At 33.2% G+C, this 20,651-nt stretch overlaps 1 protein-coding gene and 1 pseudogene across 4 annotated transcripts in view; one reads left to right on the top strand and one right to left on the bottom strand.

Annotated features, from left to right (window-relative positions):
- LOC145260617 (sodium/potassium/calcium exchanger 4-like) overlaps nucleotides 1-20,651 on the bottom strand; it is a 605,323-nt gene that overhangs the window by 361,765 nt on the left and 222,907 nt on the right. The window lies entirely within an intron of this gene.
- LOC145260926 (5S ribosomal RNA) lies at nucleotides 13,236-13,352 on the top strand (annotated as a pseudogene).

The following is a 20,651-nucleotide window of genomic DNA, read 5'->3' as shown; positions in this document are numbered from 1 at the left end:
TTTTTCGATTTTTTAAAGTTTTAACATTTATTTTATATAAAATATTTAATAATTTGCTATTTAATATTTAAAAATATTTACTTCGCTTATTCTTATGTTTTGATTAACATTAACAAAACCAAGTACACACACCTCTAAACACCCGGGCAACGCCGGGTACCCCCCCTCTAGTATATATATAAAAGGCAAAATGTTTGTTAGTGCGTTTGTGCGTGTGTGTTTATATGTCTCGCAAAAACTATCCATACAAGCGAGGGATTCTTGCCAGATCGATATTATTTTTTAAGTTCGAACCTTCGGACGACAAATATCGAAAAATTGGCTAAAAACATGAATTCCTTCACCCTCAACAGGTCGCTTTTCTACAGGGAGGGGTAGCAAAAAAATCGTTCTTTCATTTTCTGTTTCTACCACTACTACTATTACTACTATGTCGTGACGTTTGACCTAGAAAACATTGACGTTAGTTTAACCACCATTTTATTAAAACATTTAATTTCATCAGTCCTCAATTCATTGTCTCTTTAGCGTCGGGGTAACGTGTCTGACTGTTTTTTTAGGCCTTAACGTCAAGGCTTCAGGTTCGAACCTACCTTCCTACCAAAACGTTTTTTCTTTTACACCTCCAAACACCCGGGCAACGTTTTTTTTTTAAATTTTAAACAGGGTTATTACTTCGCCCATTTTGTTTTGATCTACCCCCAACACACACATCTCCAAACACCCAGGCAACGCCGGGCAACCTCGCTAGTTAAAAATAAAAATGAATATTTTTTCTTTCGAATTTTCGAACAGTAAAATATTAATTTTCAGGAAATTGAACAGTTGCCTTTTTGTTTTGTTTTGTTTTTTTTTTTTGCTTTTCTTCAAGCCATGACAAGGATTACCGCCGCCGTTGCATGTAGGGCTAAGAAAAACAAAAAGAAGAAAAAAAATTGTCCAATTTCCTGAAGGCGATTATTTTACAATTCAAATATTAGAAAGAACAAAAAATTCAATTCTATTTTTAATCAATAGCAATAATTATCACAAACAATTTCACACTCGTCTGATTATTTTAACCATATATATTTTTTTTTATTTTAAGCATATATATTTTTTATTTTTTATTTTAAGCATATATATTTTTTATTTTTTATTTTAAGCATATATATTTTTTATTTTTTATTTTTATTTTAAGTTTATATATTTTTTATTCTTTATTTTAAGTATATATATTCTCATTTTTATTTTAAGCATATATATTTTTTATTTTTATTTTAAGTATATATATTTTTATTTTTTATTTTTTATTTTAAGTATATATATATGTTTTTATTTTAAGCATATATATTTTTTATTTTTTATTTTAAGCATATATATTTTTTATTTTTTATTTTAAGTATATATATTTTTTATTTTTTATTTTAACCGTATATATTTCTTATTTTAAACATATATATTTTTTATTTTAACCATATATATTTTTTAATTTTCATTTCAACAATATATACTTTTTATTTTTTATTTTAACCTTATATATTTTTTATTTTTTATTTTAACTATATATATTTTTTATTTTAACCATATATATTTTTTATTTTTTATTTTTACCATATATATTTTTATTTTTATTTTTACCATATATATTTTTTATTTTAACCATATATATATTTTATTTTAACCTTATATATTTTTTATTTTAACCATATATATTTTTTATTTTTTATTTTAACCATATATATTTTTATTTTTACCATATATATTTTTTATTTTAACCATATATATATTTTATTTTAACCTTATATATTTTTTATTTTTTATTTTAACCTTATATATTTTTTATTTTTTATTTTAACCATATATATATTTTATTTTAACCATATATATTTTTTTATTTTAACCATATATATATTTTATTTTTTATTTTAACCATATATATATTTTATTTAAACCATATATATTTTTTTATTTTTTATTTTAACCATATATATTTTTTATTTTCACCATATATATTTTTTTATTTTTTATTTTAACCATATATTTTTTATTTTTACCATATATATTTTTTTATTTTAACCATATATATTTTTTTGTTTTAACCATATATATTTTTTATTTTAACAAGATATATTTTTTATTTTTATTTTAACCATATATATTTTTCATTTTTTATTTTAACCATATATAAATTTTATTTTAATCATATATATTTTTTAGTTTTTATTTTAACAATATGTATATTTTATTTTAACAACATATATTTTTTATTTTTATTTTAACCATATATATTTTTTATTTTAACCATATATTTTTTTATTTTAACCATATATATTTCTTATTTTTTATTTTTACCATATATATTTTTATGTTTACCATGTATTTTTTTATGTTAACCATATATATGTCTTATTTTAACCATATATATTTTTTTATTTTAACCATATATATTTTTTATTTTAACCATATATATTTCTTATTTTTACCATATATTTTTTATGTTAACCATATATATGTCTTATTTTAACTATATATATTTTTTATTTTAACCATATATATTTTTTATGTTTTATTTTAAGTATATATATTTTTTATTTTTTATTTTAACCATATATATTTTTATATGTTATTTTAAGCATATATATATTTTATTTTTATTTTAAGTATATATATTTGTTATTTTTTATTTTTACCATATATATTTTTTATATGTTATTTTAAGCATATATATATTTTATTTTTTATTTTTATTTTAAGTATATATATTTTTTTATTTTAACCATATATATTTTTTATATGTTATTTTAAGCATATATATATATTTTATTTTTATTTTAAGTATATATATTTGTTATGTTTTATTTTAACCATATATATTTTTTATTTTAACCATATATATTTTTTATTTTTACCATGTATATTTTTTATTTTAACCATATATATATTTTATTTTAACTATATATATATGTTTTATTTTTATTTTAACCATATATTTTTTTATTGTAACCATATATATTTTATATTTTAACCATATATACTTTTTATTTTAACCATATATATTTTTTATTTTTTGCTAATCAGTTACAACTTATTGATGTGGACCAAGGCTGGGACCACGAAAAACTACTCAGGACATGGTATAGGTTTTAAAATTTTTAAAATATATTGAAAAGGGAACAAAATAGAGAGAAAAGGCTTAATTGTCAGTCAGATATAGTCTGAATCTCATATCCCCAAGTACTTTGCTCTCGATTCATATAGTATTTGGAAAAGCCCATCAATGAGTAGGTAACGGTCCTATAACACTTATCAAGGCACGTTGGCCACTCCATGATAAGACTTAAAAGAATTTTCAGCTGAGCGATGAAATACCACCTCGATAGGTTTAAAATCAAATACTTGGGATGAACGGAAGATTACTTAAAAGAAATGCATTATTCAAGAGGACGACTCAATAAGTATTTATTTATATTAGATTTGAACATGACGATGTTGTAGCCTGTTGAGAAGCAACCTTTTGATATTTTGTTTTACTGATTGGGTGTTCTGGGAAAGAAACTTTGTTCGTTTTAATAAATTGCCCACCTAATTTCCAGTTGACAGCAACACGACTGTTTTCAAGTCCGATGTAAACAAGTTCTTGTTCTTGTTGAGTCTTATTGAGTCTTCTTCTTGATAGTCAAATTCTATCCAATTTCAATTGTAACTGATAATCACAGTGTTGTCTCGCTGGTCACTTGGCACTCATTAATCCTAATCCTCGAGTGGCCTTTGAACCTTGGTAAGTGTTGACTGCTATGTAAAAAGTATTTTTTGCATAACATTAGTTAACTTTCCAGACATGGTTGGCTATACCCGATTTTTCCGTCTCCCCTTTAGTTACCGCTTTTCGGTGTTCTTAAAGTAAGGGTGGAAGAACACCGAAAAGCGGAGACGGAAAAATGGGGTATAGCCAACCATGTCTGGATGGAGAGGGGAGACCATCGCCCCCTATGGGATGAAGTAAAAATAATAAACATAGAGACCCACTGGAAAGTGAGAAAACTTAAGGAAACAGCTCACATGCTTGGACATAACAACCTACTGAGCAAACGAAGCGTAGAGCTGAATGCAACTTGGACACCTCTGATATATATATATATATATATATATATATATATATATATATATATATATATATATATATATATATAAACAGTTTATTTCAATAATCATTTAATTTACAAAACAAAATCAATAATAAATGGTCACAATTTAATAACTAATACGTGGTTCATATTTCCTTTGCCTTTTTTAATGCTAGAAACCTTCTAGACAGAATTGTTCTTGAGGAATTTCCTGCCATGTCTGCCATTTCCTGCAATAATGCTAAAAGTTCAGACTTAGAAAAATGGCTTCCTTCTCTTTTTGCGAAGGTTTCAATCTAATATACCCCAAAGGTTTTTAATTGGGTTCATATATGACTTTGCCATGGAAATTTAATAATTCAATTTTGGTTCAACCAATGTTGTGTCTCCCTAGTAGATAAATAAATAGGGACTTAACTTGGTTCATTTTTTACTTGAGAATATTGGTAGAAGTCCTTCATGTAATATTGAAACATATTTAGCAGAATTGACGTTTCCTTCGCACTCCACCAGGTCTGAGCTAACATCACTCCAATTTGCGCCCTATAAAATAACCGAGAAACCTCCATGTTTAAGTGTAGGCTGCAGTTTTTTAAGTTTAACTCTTACTGAGGATGCCTTCATACCTCCACCTTTCCACTTGTCGGAAAATAATGAAAATCGTGACTCATCAGAGAAAATGATATTGGTTCAAAATATCATAGGTCTCTCCACCATCTCATTTGCCCAGACCTTTCTGCACTTGATATTGGCAGGACGAAGAAGCCTCGCAACTCTGCCCAGCTTGTGAAGATACCCGACAGCTGTTCTGGGACGAAGGTTGAGAGTGTTTTTTACGACAATGGCCGATGCCCAAAGTAATGACGGTTTTTGGTAACGATTGACTGACAACAGTGTGAGTCGGATTTTTACGACAGTCAGAGTAGAGTCAGACGTTTGATCAGTTCAGGGCTACAAATAGTTAAAGACAGATCATGGCTTTTGTTTTTACTCATGTTGGATATAAGGGACTACTATTTGGGACCATGCTAAGGGAAAGTGAACAAGATGTTGGTTTACATTACATTTAAACTTCTGCATATCAGTACAGTCAGGAAAGCAGGTAGTAGAAAGGGAATTCCAAAGTCTAGTTAATCGAAAAAAAAAAAAAAACTATTAGAGTAGAAAGCTTTCTGGCATTTAGGGACCTCAACAGTGAAGGGGTGAGATTTTGTTGCTACGCGGATTTGCTGGGAGTATGTACATCGAGGGTGGCACAAGTGCAATGAGTTCATCAAAGCACATTCTACTTGTGAAACAGGTACATAGAGGCGAAAATGCAGCGATGGAACAGAGGTTGGAGCTTTGTTGACAACGCGGGACCTATTATATTGAGACTCTTTTTTGAAGCCTATCCAAGAGGTAGAGATCGGCGGTAGATGCACCAACTCAGATGCATGGATGAATGGTAGCTTTGTAGAGGTACAGGATACTCTCGGGTGTGAGTAGTCTTCTAGTACGATAAAGAGTACCCATCTTCTTTGCAGTAGCCTTCACAATGTCCTCACTGCTTTTGTTCCAGTTAATATTGTCTGTGAATGTTAAGCTGAGAGGTTTGAGGAAGAATTCTCAGGTAAGGTGTTGGGTCAGATTGAAAAACTTTTGGAGATTGGGATGAACTGGCGACAAAAGACAAACCCTGCCTCGACAGGACGTTGATGTGACCGCACGCAGAGTCTAACGGTAAATATAAATCATTGGAGTTTGTATTATCCTTTTGTTCCTGTGTTTTATTCTATTTTCATACTTGTGGACCCGTGCGCTCTCCTCGACAGCCGTCATGATGATACGACCATAAGAAGATAAGTAGTCGAAGAAGAAATCTACGACACACAATATCTGAGGTCGGCAGCTTGTCGGTATGGTACTATGTGGTTTCACACACTCATTGTAAGTTTCATGAATAAATATTTATTTTGGGATCAACGAACAACTAATAGCAAGTATTTTTTCTTTTTATATGATCGCGTTTTTTTTATTTATTTATTTATTTATTTTTTTTTTTTTGTTCAAACTAATATAAATATTTAGCTGATTTTATATATAATTTAAAAAAATCCTAGCAAATAAACGTTTTCTTAAATGACGTTGGCTGCTACAATTTTATTGTCTCAGCGTTTCGGCATGTTTCGGTGTTTTACGTCAACTGTATCGACAGTTCTGACGATAGCATGGCCCTTATTCTGCATAAGTAGCAAACATTTTTCGCTGTTTATTTCTCTTATTTCAATTTTCTTTTCAATAAGAAAACAAAAATAAATTGTTGAATAAAATTAATAGAATATCTATTTTCATGCGTTTTCCTTATTCTGCTGGGGGTGGGGCAGATTCCTGATAAGTGGTAAGATCTTTCGAAATGTACCAAGAGGCTAAATACAACAATAACAAAAGAATTTTTAAAAAAACTCACGAAAATCAATATGACGAATGGTTCCCACCAATCACTCATGAAACAGTGCTGAAGTGTGAACTGTGCCAGAAAATCGATAATAGTTTCTGCAATATCAGAATCATTCGAAGAGCTTTTAAAAGAAAATCGATGAGCAACATTATGCCGACTTCTATGGACCAATAAAGTTCGTTCTGAAGAAATCTCACAAAATACGTCCTAAAATGAAGTGCTGTTGCCACATCTAAGCAGGAGCTGCTCGGAGGACTCTATTCTTCCATGGCAGAGCTCAAAACGGACTTCGAAACCTTGTAGTTGGTGCCTTATTCTCATCCCTGTAATCTCTTCCCCAGAGAAAAGATGTTGCGAGTTTATGTCTACTCTAATCATTATTTTCATGGCAAGTGCTCGGCTGAGCTTTAATCTCTTGTTCACTCCCGTTAAACTTTCACACGAAACACTTGTGCAGCCACGACCACTATGAACAACTTCACCCACTCTTTATCTATGCCTAAAGTTAAATGCAAATTTCATAAAGCAACTTCCTTTTTTTAGAACTGCCCATCTTTGAAACCATAGCGTGCTTTCCTGCTGACTATAACATGGTCGTCCTCAAGTCCAATGTAAACAAGTTTTGTAATCAAATCCTACCCAATATCCATCACTAATAATCACTACTATGATGAGTCAATGACCACCATCACTCGTTAATCCTTATCCTTGAATGGCCTTCGGGTCTTGATAAGTTGTGATACCCTAGTAAAAAAAAAAGTATCCGGTTCTATTTCTTTTATCGCAGTTGTTTAAGTAAGAGTAATATTTCTAAAGTCGCTGGAAAAAATAGTTGGATCATTCCACTGCTCTAGAAAGTACCTCGCTCATCGTCACGCAATTTTCTGCCTTTATTTGTATGGAAATCGCTCCAGACAAGGCATGAATCACTTGAAGCTAAAACAACAATACTATTGGTATGTCAAAAGATAGGTAAAGAGTTATATTGATCGATTCCGACCCAGAAAATAGCAATCCTTCCTCCTTTGTCAGAAACATCGCTCATGGAATGTAGGACTAAAGGACAGAATAAAAGAAGCGAAAGTTACAAGTTTGCCGAGAGTAAACCTAAGTTCCACTTTCTATGTTCCTCGGTTTTTGTATAAGAGTTTAAAAAGATGGAGTATTGTTGTCACATCTGGGGAATATCGATAGTTGCTGTAGTATGTAGATGTGCTCAACTCCCTTTTTACCCGTTGCCCACGAGATGAGCCTTCTTATTCAGAGAACTGGATGGATTTTACTATTTATGTACGAAAAATTAAAGCACTGCAAAGTTACGACAGAGCAGGAAAACTGCACTCTTTGATTCTCTATTCGTGTGATATTTAGACGAAACATTTAGGCACGACACATTTAGGCACGACAAATTAATGCCTGACATATTGCTCCGACTGCTTTTAGCCAAAAGTCTTTGTAAAACATAAACAAGTTTGTTCTTTAAGACTAAATAAGCATATTAAAACATACAAAAAAGAATATTTTCCCCTAAAGTTATTAAAAACATTTGTCTACTTTGTAAAATCGTAAATGTTTTTTTTTTGTTTTTGTTTTTTAACAGTAAATGTTTACAAAAAAATGGCAATGGAAAGTAAATATATCAAAAAATTAACTAATTATCCCAAATCTTGACCCGTCACTCTGATAAAAAGAAATGGTTTATTTGTAATGCCTAAATCAAAATTAGTTGCTTCTTGTTCCTGATATAATAATCCCAGTTTGCGCGAATGACGTGTCTAAATATCACACGAATAGGGAAGCAGCAAGGAGTATTTGTCGTACTTTGCTGCACATTTGCCATGCCTAAATTTGTCGTACATAATAAGTAAATGCCGGAAGTAGACTTTAGCCATATTAAATAAACTATTTCGTAGAAACATGTTTAATAATAAAAATAATCCAGCATTAACATCAATAATAAGACCTGACAAGAAAAAAGTATTAATCAATCTATATAAAAATGTAAAGTTTTTGTTACCAACTGGAAAAATATTCTTCAAAAGAATGTGTTACATAATGAATGACCCTGTGTCGGATAGCGATTACATCAGCTAGCGTTAATCTTCGCAAGGGTGGAACTAGATGAGGTCAATTAGTTTAAATAGGTCACAAGTAGAGTAAAAATAAAGAGATGTCATCACATGGCGTCACGAATATCAGCCAATATTGCTGTAAGGAAACTTTGAATATCGCCAAGAGCGAAATAACCCCCTGTCTGTATGTCACTCATTTGAATAAATAATTAGCTAAAAAAAAACGTTAGTCACTCTCTTCTGTGCGAGTCAATTCTCTATAGAAGTACACCCTTAGAAACTTTCAGAGACGTCTCTGCATTTCGTTCTTCATGAAAAGAAGTTTTATTCGTCTAGATAAATCGATGAAACGCAGGATCAATGTGGCAATGAGAACTAGAAAAGAAACGGCGGCGTCAGACATACATTTAATAATTGAAAGTAAAAAGGAGTTTTTTTTTTGTTTTGTTTTGTAGATAAATAGCGACGGCACATTTAGGTATATAGCATGGTTGGTTGTTTGGTCATTTTTATTACAAATATGTACATCGTGTAGTTCTCTGTAAGGAAACATTATTTAAGGCAGGCGTTTCTAATCTTCTTTTGCTCATTGACCCTTGAGAGATATTTTAGCACCTGTGGAGTCTATATATCTTATATATAAATGATCTCGATTTTCCCCTAATGGCCTTTTGGTCAAGATCAAAGTGTAGTATCTGTTCCGGCAGATACTGCAAGCTATGACTAGCTATAACTAGCAAAGACCAGATGTGGGGGCAACCCCACATGCCTGACCATTAACCAGCTCCCATTTCCCACCTCTCGGGAACTGGTCCCCTTTTTCCCTTCCCCCTCCCTTCACTCCTCACATTAAAAATCGGCCTTGTGCCTAATTTGCTCGGTGGGGGAGCAAATAAACACCATCTGTTCTTCAGATGCTGCACTTCCGTTTCTTGTTTTCTTTCGATGAAGGAGCAGTCCTTCACGACTGAGACAATTTTTTATTTTTGTACCTTTTCTCCACGTTAAAAAACGACCCTGGTGTCTAACTCTGTCCCGTGGGGAGGCATTGTAAATAGGTACAATAAGAACTTAATCGAACATTTCCAAGAGAAATCTTCCTTTATCAACGCTTACGGCATTTTCTAAAACGTGTTCCGTGTAACTATGCAAACATTTCACTCTCTCTGCATGAAGTCTTCTCACTCCACTCACGTCACCACCAGAAGATTATTAAAAGATAACAGTTGTTTCTTAAAGAAACGCTTCTTCAAAGATCTACAGATATGCATATTTGTAATGAACTACAGATCTCATCAAAATATCATTACGATACAAACATTTACTACATTAAGCATACGATTCATATTAATCGCATTTCTTTCAAACTATCTTATTGAACATTAATTCAAATTCTCAAAAACACATTAAAACCCTATAAAGAAAGAATACAGAATTTTCTTTGTTATCCGACAAGGATTACAGATAAACTTGCAACGCCTTATTCCTTGGAGTTTAAACTACAAATAGGAATTGAATCATATTTGCATGAAAAAAAAGTTTGTAAAATTTTAATTTTATAGTTTCATAATGATTATGAAAGCAGAAACAAAGAAAAAAGTATAAGCATAAAATGATATGGTAAATATCCATTGAATAAGGAGGTAAAATCCAAGAAGAACCGGGTAAATCCAAAAAGTATATATATATATATATATATATATATATATATATATATATATATATATATATATATATATATAGATAGATAGATAGATAGATAGATAGATAGATAGATAGAGATATAGATATAGGGAGAGAGAGGGGGGAATTATACCGGAAGTCTAGAAGACCAAAGTTTTATGTATTAATACTTTAAAGGAACATTGCTCATATTACTGTAGATATATAATAAGCTCAATAGGTATATTTATGCTAGAGTTATATTAATATTGATGATAAAGGTTAATAATTGTAAAGTTGCCTTTGTTTTCTGTTCACTGACATCCCGTTCACTATAAAGATCCATTCACCTTACTTATTACAAAAGTGCTAATTATTTTGGTGTCTTACCCTATCCCCATCCCATTTGTGCTGATGAGGAGACAATATAAAAAAAAAATCATTGTCAATTATTGTCAATATTATTTGTTAATATTAATAAAGGGAATATCGTTTCCGAAACGATCGTACACTCGATTTAATTTTGTTTTGTTATTCCTTTTCGAAACTGATTCATAATTTACAATTATTAATCTTTATCCTCAATACATGATGATTGCAACGTCTTTTCAGACGAGTGCCACTCCCTCAGACATTTAAAATCCATGAACCCAAATGCCTGAGGGAGTATCTATACAAAGATGATGTTACAGAGTCTTAGCTTTGTACGACAGCTAAGTCTCTCGCTCGGTTCAAAATGTTGAGATCCAGCAACAAGCAAGAGCAAGATAGCCAGCAACAAATTAAACTGCAGACCAGCTTAATGTAATGGTCTTCCGCTTTATGGTTTTTTTAATCAGAGATTTGCTTCTCCTAGAAAGGTTGCCTTCACCACGGCTTACAGGAGCCCTCTCCACACAAACACATATACACACACACACACACAAATATACACGGTGCTAGTTGGCCGTTGACCAAGAAAAAGAGTTCATTCGCCCTTTGGAAGGTCTTGTTTTTAATCCTTCAGGGAGACTAGCCGCCCTCCTCACCAAACAAGTCTGGTGGGGGAACCAGTTTAGTCGCCGTGACCCGACCATGAGGCAGGTAGTACTGGATTACATGGTACAAGTAGCATATGACATGACCTGACACATGGTACCAGTAGCATATGACATGACCTAAATACATACATACATACATACATACATATATATATGTGTGTGTGTGTGTGTGTGTGTGTGTGTGTGTGTGTGTGTGTGTGTGTGTGTGTGTAAAAGTAAGTCTCGGAAGTTTTTCACCTTAAAACTAAATGAAAAAAAAACGCTACTTATGCACCTTTGCAACCGTTCTATTTTTAAATAGTTTTTCAGGTTTATACAAGCTTCACGATATCTTTTTTTATTATTAAATTGTTAGGTTAAAGTATAGAATAGTTACAAAAAGTCCCTCCCTCCTCATGTTAAGAATGGCTTTCAAAATGATAACGTTCTTATTTCAGCACAGTGGCAAAAGTACACAATTGCTGATAAAAACTTTTTCTCCCAAGTTTTTCGTTGGAAACCTCTTTTGCTTGAAACTAGTTTGGTTCGCAGAATTTACACTAGTCTAAATATCGTAAGGATCATCAGTTGTTTAGCATGAAAAATATTTTGAGAAGATAAAAACAAAACAGTGTTTTATGTCATGGTTCCCCAGCAGTATTGATCAAACACCATCGCCTTATAAAATGTCAACCAACATTTACCATAAAACACCTTTTTAAGTATATATATATATATATATATATATATATGTGTGTGTGTGTGTGTGTGTGTGCATACATACATGCATACATTTATATTGATATCCATATACAGTACTATTTCGTTGTATCGCAACTCATCAGTGAGGCTAGACATATACCTTTCCCCAGCCGTGGATCGAACCTACAACCTCGCATTGACAGTCGGCAGCTTTCACCATCGGAACACGAATCAGCTCGTAAAGATTTATTCTTGTGTGTGTATTAAATCCACAACAACAGTACTCTAAAAATCAGGTTAAATACGCATGATACCATGGGTTTCAAAACTGAAGCGGTTTAAGATAGAAAACTAATGATTCTTTTATATTATTATAAGCAATTCATTTCAGCTATCTTCAGCTATATATTATTTTCTCCAAATTCCTAAAGGAAAAAAAAAAAGGAAAGAAATAAAGGCAAAATAGTTAGGCAGAATCAAATATCGATGTGTTAAATGCGATGCCTAAACGGCGTCTAAATTTGATAATCCAACATTTTATATAGATATAATCGTTATGATATAATAAAAACTTTTAATAATATTCTGAATATGAAATTGCATTTTAGCTCGATTCTTTGGGGGATTATATTCGATTATGGATGGGCGAAATTGAATATTTATCGAATTAGTTCGCATGTTTGAGCATTTTAATTTGTTGCGATTTCATAGCGAAATGGATCGATGATATTTATTTTAGTCAACGGCGCATGACAATATGAAAAGATTCCCATGAGGATAAAAATTAAAGATTCTTAAACTCGAAGAGAAAGAGAGGAATATATATATATATATATATATATATATATATATATATATATATATATATATATGTGTGTTTGTGTGTGCATACATACATGCATACATTTATATTGATATCCACATACAGTACTATTTCGTTGTATCGCAACTCATCAGTGAGGCTAGACATATACCTTTCCCCAGCCGTGGATCGAACCTACAACCTCGCATTGACAGTCGGCAGCTTTCACCATCGGAACACGAATCAGCTCGTAAAGATTTATTCTTGTGTGTGTATTAAATCCACAACAACAGTACTATAAAATCAGGTAAAATACGCATGATACCATGGGTTTCAAAACTGAAGTGGTTTTAGATAGAAAACTAATGATCATTTTATATTATTATAAGCAATTCATTTCAGCTATCTTCAGCTATATATATATATACACACACACACGGCACAATCATGTTGACACACCGGTTCTCATCAGATCACCGAAGTTAAGCAACGTTGAGCCTGGCCAGTACCAGAAGGGTGACCAGTTGGGAAGGCTTGGCGCTGTATGTGTTTCCGCTTATCTCAGCATTGTTTCCAGTCGTTCCGAACCTCCACTTGCCACTGGTAAGCAAGGGTACATAAGGACGTCTTTCGTGTGACTTCGTGTAGTGCACATATACAGCTTTGGGCAGTAGAAAGCACCCACATGTCACATACATACATACATACATACATACATACATACATACGTAAAAGTGACCTTGTTGATGTGTGTACAGAACTTCTCTACCAAACTTCTCTCTGAATATTTGATCTACACGTTTGAAGCCTTATACATATGGTATTTGGATCTCGGAACAATTTCAAGTTGGTTTTTAGCCTTTAAAAATAGCGGCTAAGTGGTCAAATTGAAATAGAAAAAACAGTTGATCTAGGCAGAAGTAAATCGACTAATTTCTGAGCATATGTACAATTGTACATATACATTTTAGCTTGAAATAGCTTAATTTTTAGCTTTTTTTAAAATCAATCTGGTGATAGCTCAGACGATAACGCCAAGGCTGAAGCATTAAATGTTTTTGTTTCGATTCCAGCTGATAGGACCAAAGTTATTATTTTTAACTTTTGAAATCATTAATATATATATATATATATATAATCACGTTGACACACCGGTTCTCGTCAGATCACTAAAGTTAAGCAACGTTGAGCCTGGCTAGTACCAGATGGGTGACCATTTGGGAATTCTAGGCGCTGTATGTGCTTTCCGCTTATCTCGGCATTGTTTCCAGTCATCCTGAACCTCCACTTGCCACTGGTATTCAACAATGTCGACTCAGGAGAGGTGTGGTTGGGGATTGCTCAACTCTTGCCACAAAAATTTCCCGCGCAGGCACCCTGACAGTGGGTATCCATAGTCTGTCAAGACTGAAGGAAGCCTTATATTAGGTATAATATAAAAATCAATAGAGAATTTGCTCTACACTAAGAAATACGAAATCTGTTTAAATTAAAATATCATATTTAAACGTATTTTACAACCGGCAATACCAGGCGGCCTAATAGTGATAATATATATCTAGCAGTTAAGCTACGCAGTGGTTTTCGCATATCATTCCTGTAGAGAATGGTGAAGTTAAAATTAAATGCAGGTGCATTAACTGTTGGGGTGATATACGTACCTCCTAATAAATACAGTTACCAACTTGAAGAGAGTCACAAGAGATTGGCATTCCAATCGAGGTTTCGACGGCGACATAAAGTTCGACAGAAACTCGGCAATTTAGGGGGGTCTTTTAGATAAATGTTCGAGGTAGCCCTAGAAGGGTCACACTTCCAGCCCCCCCCCCCTATCCCGGCTTTCGACGGGAGCAAGTTTATTTATTGTTGCTTGAGGCGCCCTCGCCGGGGAATGTCGACGGGGATACTCAGACTTATTTTTCCATGACCAGAGTGCTCCTCCTTTAGGGGCGCTAGCTTATTTATCCTCCCCCCTTCCGACCTTGTGTCACATCTTTTCGCTGTGAGAGAAAGGTAAATATCGGGAGCCACAATTGACTGACTAAGTTAAAGAAAGGTGAGAGAAAGTATTCTCATCACCCGGGTTATTAACGAATAATATGCTGTCTGACTTGATAACTGCGTCCGTGGAGTTCTTTTTCCCAAACTTTGGCCATAACAACTGGTGATCCGACGTTTCCGAGGATTTAATGATAATCATTTCTATGTACTTGTTAACTATGCTCATAACAACATGTTGTTTTCTGTGGTTTTACTTAAGCGCCCTCTTCTCCCGTTTTGTTAGGTAGTATAGTCAAAAGAAGTTAAAATGTTGGAAAAAATCTCAAACGAAACCCCAATTCCGTTGACCATAATCGAGTAAAAATAATTCGTAATTGTATTCTTAGTATTGTCTGAACACGGTTTGGACCGTCAATCTCTAAAAGAGTGTCTCTTAGAACTGATACCACAACCTCTTAACTGACCCAAAAGAGAGAAACCTGATCCGTGAATTAAATGAAGGGCGCCGTTCGAAATTACATACATGTTCCCGAGTTCGACAATATGAACCAAAAGAAAGTCGGTGGGCATATCGGCCGAAACTTTGTGAGAATAATATCTGATGGTTCAAATAATGAAAATAATCCGAAATCTACACTATACCTATTTTATTTGATCATCTAATATATAAAAAAATATAATATATAAAAAGGTTATCTGTTTGTCTGTCTGTCTGTCTCCATATTGTCAAACTCTATCTTCTTCGAAACTAAAAGTCAAAGAACGGTGCTAGGAACCTCAAATGATCGGATTTTTTTACGGACCGTTCTTTTATGGGCCTTTAGCCGTTTAAAATAGATTTAAAGGGGCAAAAATGGGTAAAAATTGAAAAAAATCGTTAAACATTTTGTACAATCATCTTAGTTCATTTTTAATTTTTAATGGGTTCATATGCGTGTCACGTCGGTACAGTGGCAACGTCACTAGCTTCGAATGCTACAGTTTCAGTTTCGATTCCAGCTGATAACACCTAACTACATTGTAGTCTACATTGCTCTGTATATCAGCTTCTGTTGATTTTGTAAAATTATTTTTAAATAATGGTTTCACTTAACATTTAAAATGCAAAAGTCAAGTATCATGGTTCAATTGTGCTCTAAACAGAAAAATCAATTTCAAATGCGTTCCTGCCTTATTAAAAAGTCCGTTGTTGATTTTATTAAATTATTTTACATATCCACTTGAATTAAAGTTAAACGTACAAAAGTCAAGTATCATGGTTCAATTGTTCTCTAAGAAGAGACGTTCATTTCGAATGCGTCCCCGTCTAATAAAAGAATATACAGTTGATTTTATAGGATAGGCCTTTTTGCTTGTGCGGTGATAAAACTTCTCAAATGCACACGTAATGCTAGGTTGTATGAAAGTGTTAACGTGGGTTCAAATCGAATATTTTGTATTTAATCGGATTGCTTCGATTATCGATTTGCGATACTTATCGGAAGCATTCCGATACAAAACCTATGCAAAAATGCTCACAGACACATCAAGTACATTTGTGTGAAATTTTTAACAATCGGCCAACTCTCTCTCTCTCTCTCTCTCTCTCTCTCTCTTACTGTCTCTCCCTCACACACACACACATACAAAGTTTCTTTTTATATCATAATAGAGATAGAGATTATATTTCTGTCTGTCCATTCCTCTTTTCTTTTTTCTTTTTCTTTTTTTTTTGTCATTCCACTTTTTTTTTTTCACTTTTTTTCATATTTTTTTTTTTTTTACAATCCGACTAAAATTTTCTATTGGCCTTTGTTATTGTACGGTTCAGTGAACTAAGTATTATGGTATATGTTCAATGTACAATTAAGGATTAATAGGGATTAATAAGGATTTACTCTAGAAATCCTCTCAGAAACTACACTGCCGATCTTGCTGACATTTTGTATGCCACTTTATTATGACAAAGTACAGATAACTAGGTATCATGACGTCTAGTTTGCTGTACTTTATTATAATGTGATACTATACAGTGGACCTGAGGTGAACATGAGTCACTAAATGCTGAAAGGGGGGCAATAGACAAAAGAATAGGAAGTGTCTTATAACAAACAAAGAGATGGGAAGTAGCAAACAATGAACCTGTAGATATTTTTAAATTGAGCCTTTTTGATTTGATAATGACAATAGAAACCTACAGAACAAATTACACAGGGGATGGCAGCTTCTAGTAACCGGTGTGGAGGGACTTCAGATATCGACGTAGAGAAGACAGTTGACACCGAGCTGCCGCTGGTAGCGACAACGGTTGGATAGTTTTTAGAGCTGACTGCAAAACAGAGATAGAAACGAATTGCGACTGACAGACGAATGTAACATCGATAGAACTGGGTAAGACACACAAACTCACAAGTCCAACCGTCAAAAATATGTGAAACGTTGGTGTCTGTGTTTTTCCTGTTTGCTTTAGTCTATTCTTTTATTTTGTGGACCCACATATGTTCCCATCGACAGACGCCAGCAAGAAAAGGACGATCCGGCCATAAGAAGACTAGTTGAACGAAAAATCCACGACACACGAAGTTGGAGATCGGCGATCTGTTAGGGTCACACACGTGATGTCACAACAACAAAGTTCCATACAAAATGTATCTGTTCGATGCGTAGTTATCGATAAATACGAATTGATAAAGAGTAGGTTTTAATTCAAAATTAACACAACTATAACAATATTCAACAATCAATTTGACAGTAATTGTCTGTATTTTTTAGATGAGGTGTTTTCATTGATTGAGATTGTCGGACAACGTTTCGGCCGTTTTACCCTCCGGCCTTCATCATTACGGTACCACCGTAATAATAATAAAGGGTTGGGTTCGAGACTCCTAACAAACGGTTCCCCAGTTCGAGACAAAACACCTGATGAAGGCCAGATGGTAAAACGGCCGAAACGTTGTGACCATAACAGCCAAGATTAGGAAGTCAGTCCGACAATCTCAATCAATGAATCAATTTGGCCTAAATCACTCATTCTAAGCCAACGCCACATAACTTTTGCTCATTTTTAACGATATATAAGGCTTCTACAGTTTACCTATCCGTCTGTCTATCTGTTTATCTGTCTGTCCGATCCACTTTTTAGCCAGTTTTAATAAAGTCAAAAATCTAGTGGTCTCTAATTTATTAAGTGTGTATTTGCGTCTACTAATTTATTTACGTATTCCTGTTCCACTTCTGCTCTCAACTTGCGGTTGCTATTACTGCTTTCTTCTTTATTTACATCATTTATTTATTTACGTAACTCTCGTGCTCTCTATCTCTTACCTACTTTTACTTATATTGCCTATTATACCCCTTCCCAGCACTTTCTGTTACATTCGCCATGTAATACTGCGGTCGAGACTTTTTTTTACTAGATTGTACTGACTTTCCCCTTTTTGTCACTTACATCCTTACCTGTTTGTCTACGTCACTTTCTTGGACACGTTCTTCTAAATTTCGGGAATTTACTTTACGTAATCTAATTCCGGAGTGGAAATTACTTTTCCTCGTTATTGACACTTCTCACAGGTGATTTCACTCTCATCCACTTTTTAAAACATTCAATGTTCAAACAAGCAAACACGATTATCAGAGATTTTGTATTGCGTAGATAATTTTGTCGATAAATTGTGCGTTGATAGAAGTGCAATAGAAGACATTAAGATAATTATAACTTTTCCTTTTATTATAAATTTTCCTGTCTTATTTGCCTTTGCTGAAAACCGTCAAGAACGTCGGGCATTATTATGGTTGGCATCAATCCAGGGCGGTAAATATATATCGAAATACTAACGAACACAGAAATTGCAGACAAGAAGAATGGGGGGGAGAGGTAGACAGCAAAGAAGAAGATGAGAAGCAAAGGTAGATAGATAGGAGGAAGAAGAAGAGAAAGAAGAACAAGAAGACGAAAAAGGGTGAGAAAAAGCAAGAGGAAAGAAAGAAAGAAAGAAAGAAAGAAAAGGTAGATAAAGAAGAAAGAAAATAAGAATGATAAGAGAAAAGAAGAAGAAGGGTAAGGAGTATAAAGAGAAGAAGAAGACGAAGAAGAAGAAGAAGAAGAAGAAGAAGAAGAAGAAGAAGAAGAAGAAGAAGAAGAAGAATGGAAATTAAGAAAAGGAAGAAGAGGAGGAGGAGGACGAGGGGATTAGAAAAAAAAGAAAGAGGGGACAGAAACAGGGTAGAAAGAAAAGAAGCAGACAATAATAAGGGGGGATAGGAGGAAGAGGGCGAAGAACAAAGATGAAAAGAAGACTGAGAAGAGGAGGGATGATGAGAAAAATTAGGAGGAAGAAAAGAAGAAAAAAAGAAGAAAGATGACAAGAAAAAGAATGGAAAGAAAAGGAAGAGGACAAAGGAACAGAAAGAAGAATGATCAGAGAAAAAAGAGGAGGAAGTTGAAGGAAGGCAAGAAAAAAGATGGAGGACAAAAAAGATGAAAATGAAGAACAAATAATAATAATAATAATGATAATAATAATAATAATAATGATGATAATGATAATGATAATAATAATAATGATAATAATGACAATAATAATAATGATAATAATAATAATAATAATAATAATAATAATAATAATAATAATACACAGAGCTAGTCAGAGAGCTGAAATGGATATGGAAGATGAAGGAAATCAAAATAATGCCTATAATAGTAGGAGCACTAGGAACAATCTCGAAAGTTTTTGAAAAAAGAATGGGAGAAATTGGAAGCAAACAAAATGATTGGAAAAATACAACGAACAACAATAATGAAAACGGCTGAAATATTAAGAAAAACCCTTGAATGTGAAAACTAACACACGGGATCAACAAGCGCGGGCCATCAAACTGCTGCAAAGGCAAAACATGAAACACTACATGGAACCAAGAACACTGAAACCGCATATCTATAAGTTCTCTAACCCAACCCTGCCCCCATCCCCCCATTGCCACATCACTGCCCCCCCCCAAAAAAAAGAATGGGCTAGACCAAATAACCAAGTAGAGTCAAGCAGGAAGGAAAGACCGGTGAACTGACCAGAACTCAGCCGAATAAGTGCAGAGATAACGTAAACCTTGGGGAGGCTTATTACCACTAAAATTCCAGCGAAGACCAATGGCCGCTGCCAACGAGAAATCAATCGCAAGCAGCTGTTGCGATAATGCAAATTTATTTGCAAATGTTATCGAAAGAGGTGGAGAGTGTTGGAAACCTGGGGAGACTTGTTGTCTCTCAGCTTCCAGGGAACGTCACAGGCTGTTTTCAGGGAGATATCTCTGAAGACCTGTGTGAAAACTTCTTGTGAGCCAATAATAATAATAATAATAATAATAATAATAATAAGAAGAAGAAGAAGAAGAAGAAGAAGAAGAGGGACCGGAAGATAAAAAATAAAGAGAAAGGAAAAACAGAGAGATAAAAATAAGAAAAAGAAGAAGAATGACCTTGTGCCTAATTTGTTTTATAGTTATTTCATAATTATTTTATAATTATTTCATAATTATTTTATAATTATTTTATAATTATTGTAAAATTTTATGAAATGAATAATTTTTTCAAAGTGATGATCAGTGGTTGTAGTGGTGAAAATCTTACAGAAATAGGAAACTTCTTGTGCTTCGTTTGTGGAAAAAGAGTCGCATTGAAATCAGTTTTTTTTTTTTGTGGAACTTGTATCTAATCGGTCCCACTTTATCAACTAAGCTTCAGCCCCTGTCCCATCGCCGCAATGTTGCATCATTGTTCCTATTTTACAAATATTTTAATGAAATGTGTTCTGGTGATTTCGTTTCATTTGTAACCCCCTCGGCGTACATATCCTCGACAAACTCGCTTAGCAA

This window comes from Euprymna scolopes, chromosome 36 (assembly GCF_053919585.1).
Source record: "Euprymna scolopes isolate OS-2025 chromosome 36, ASM5391958v1, whole genome shotgun sequence".
In the NCBI taxonomy this organism is placed as follows: domain Eukaryota; kingdom Metazoa; phylum Mollusca; class Cephalopoda; order Sepiida; family Sepiolidae; genus Euprymna; species Euprymna scolopes.
The sequence above is the reverse complement of the archived record's forward strand: the minus strand, read 5'-3'. Positions and strand labels throughout refer to the sequence as shown.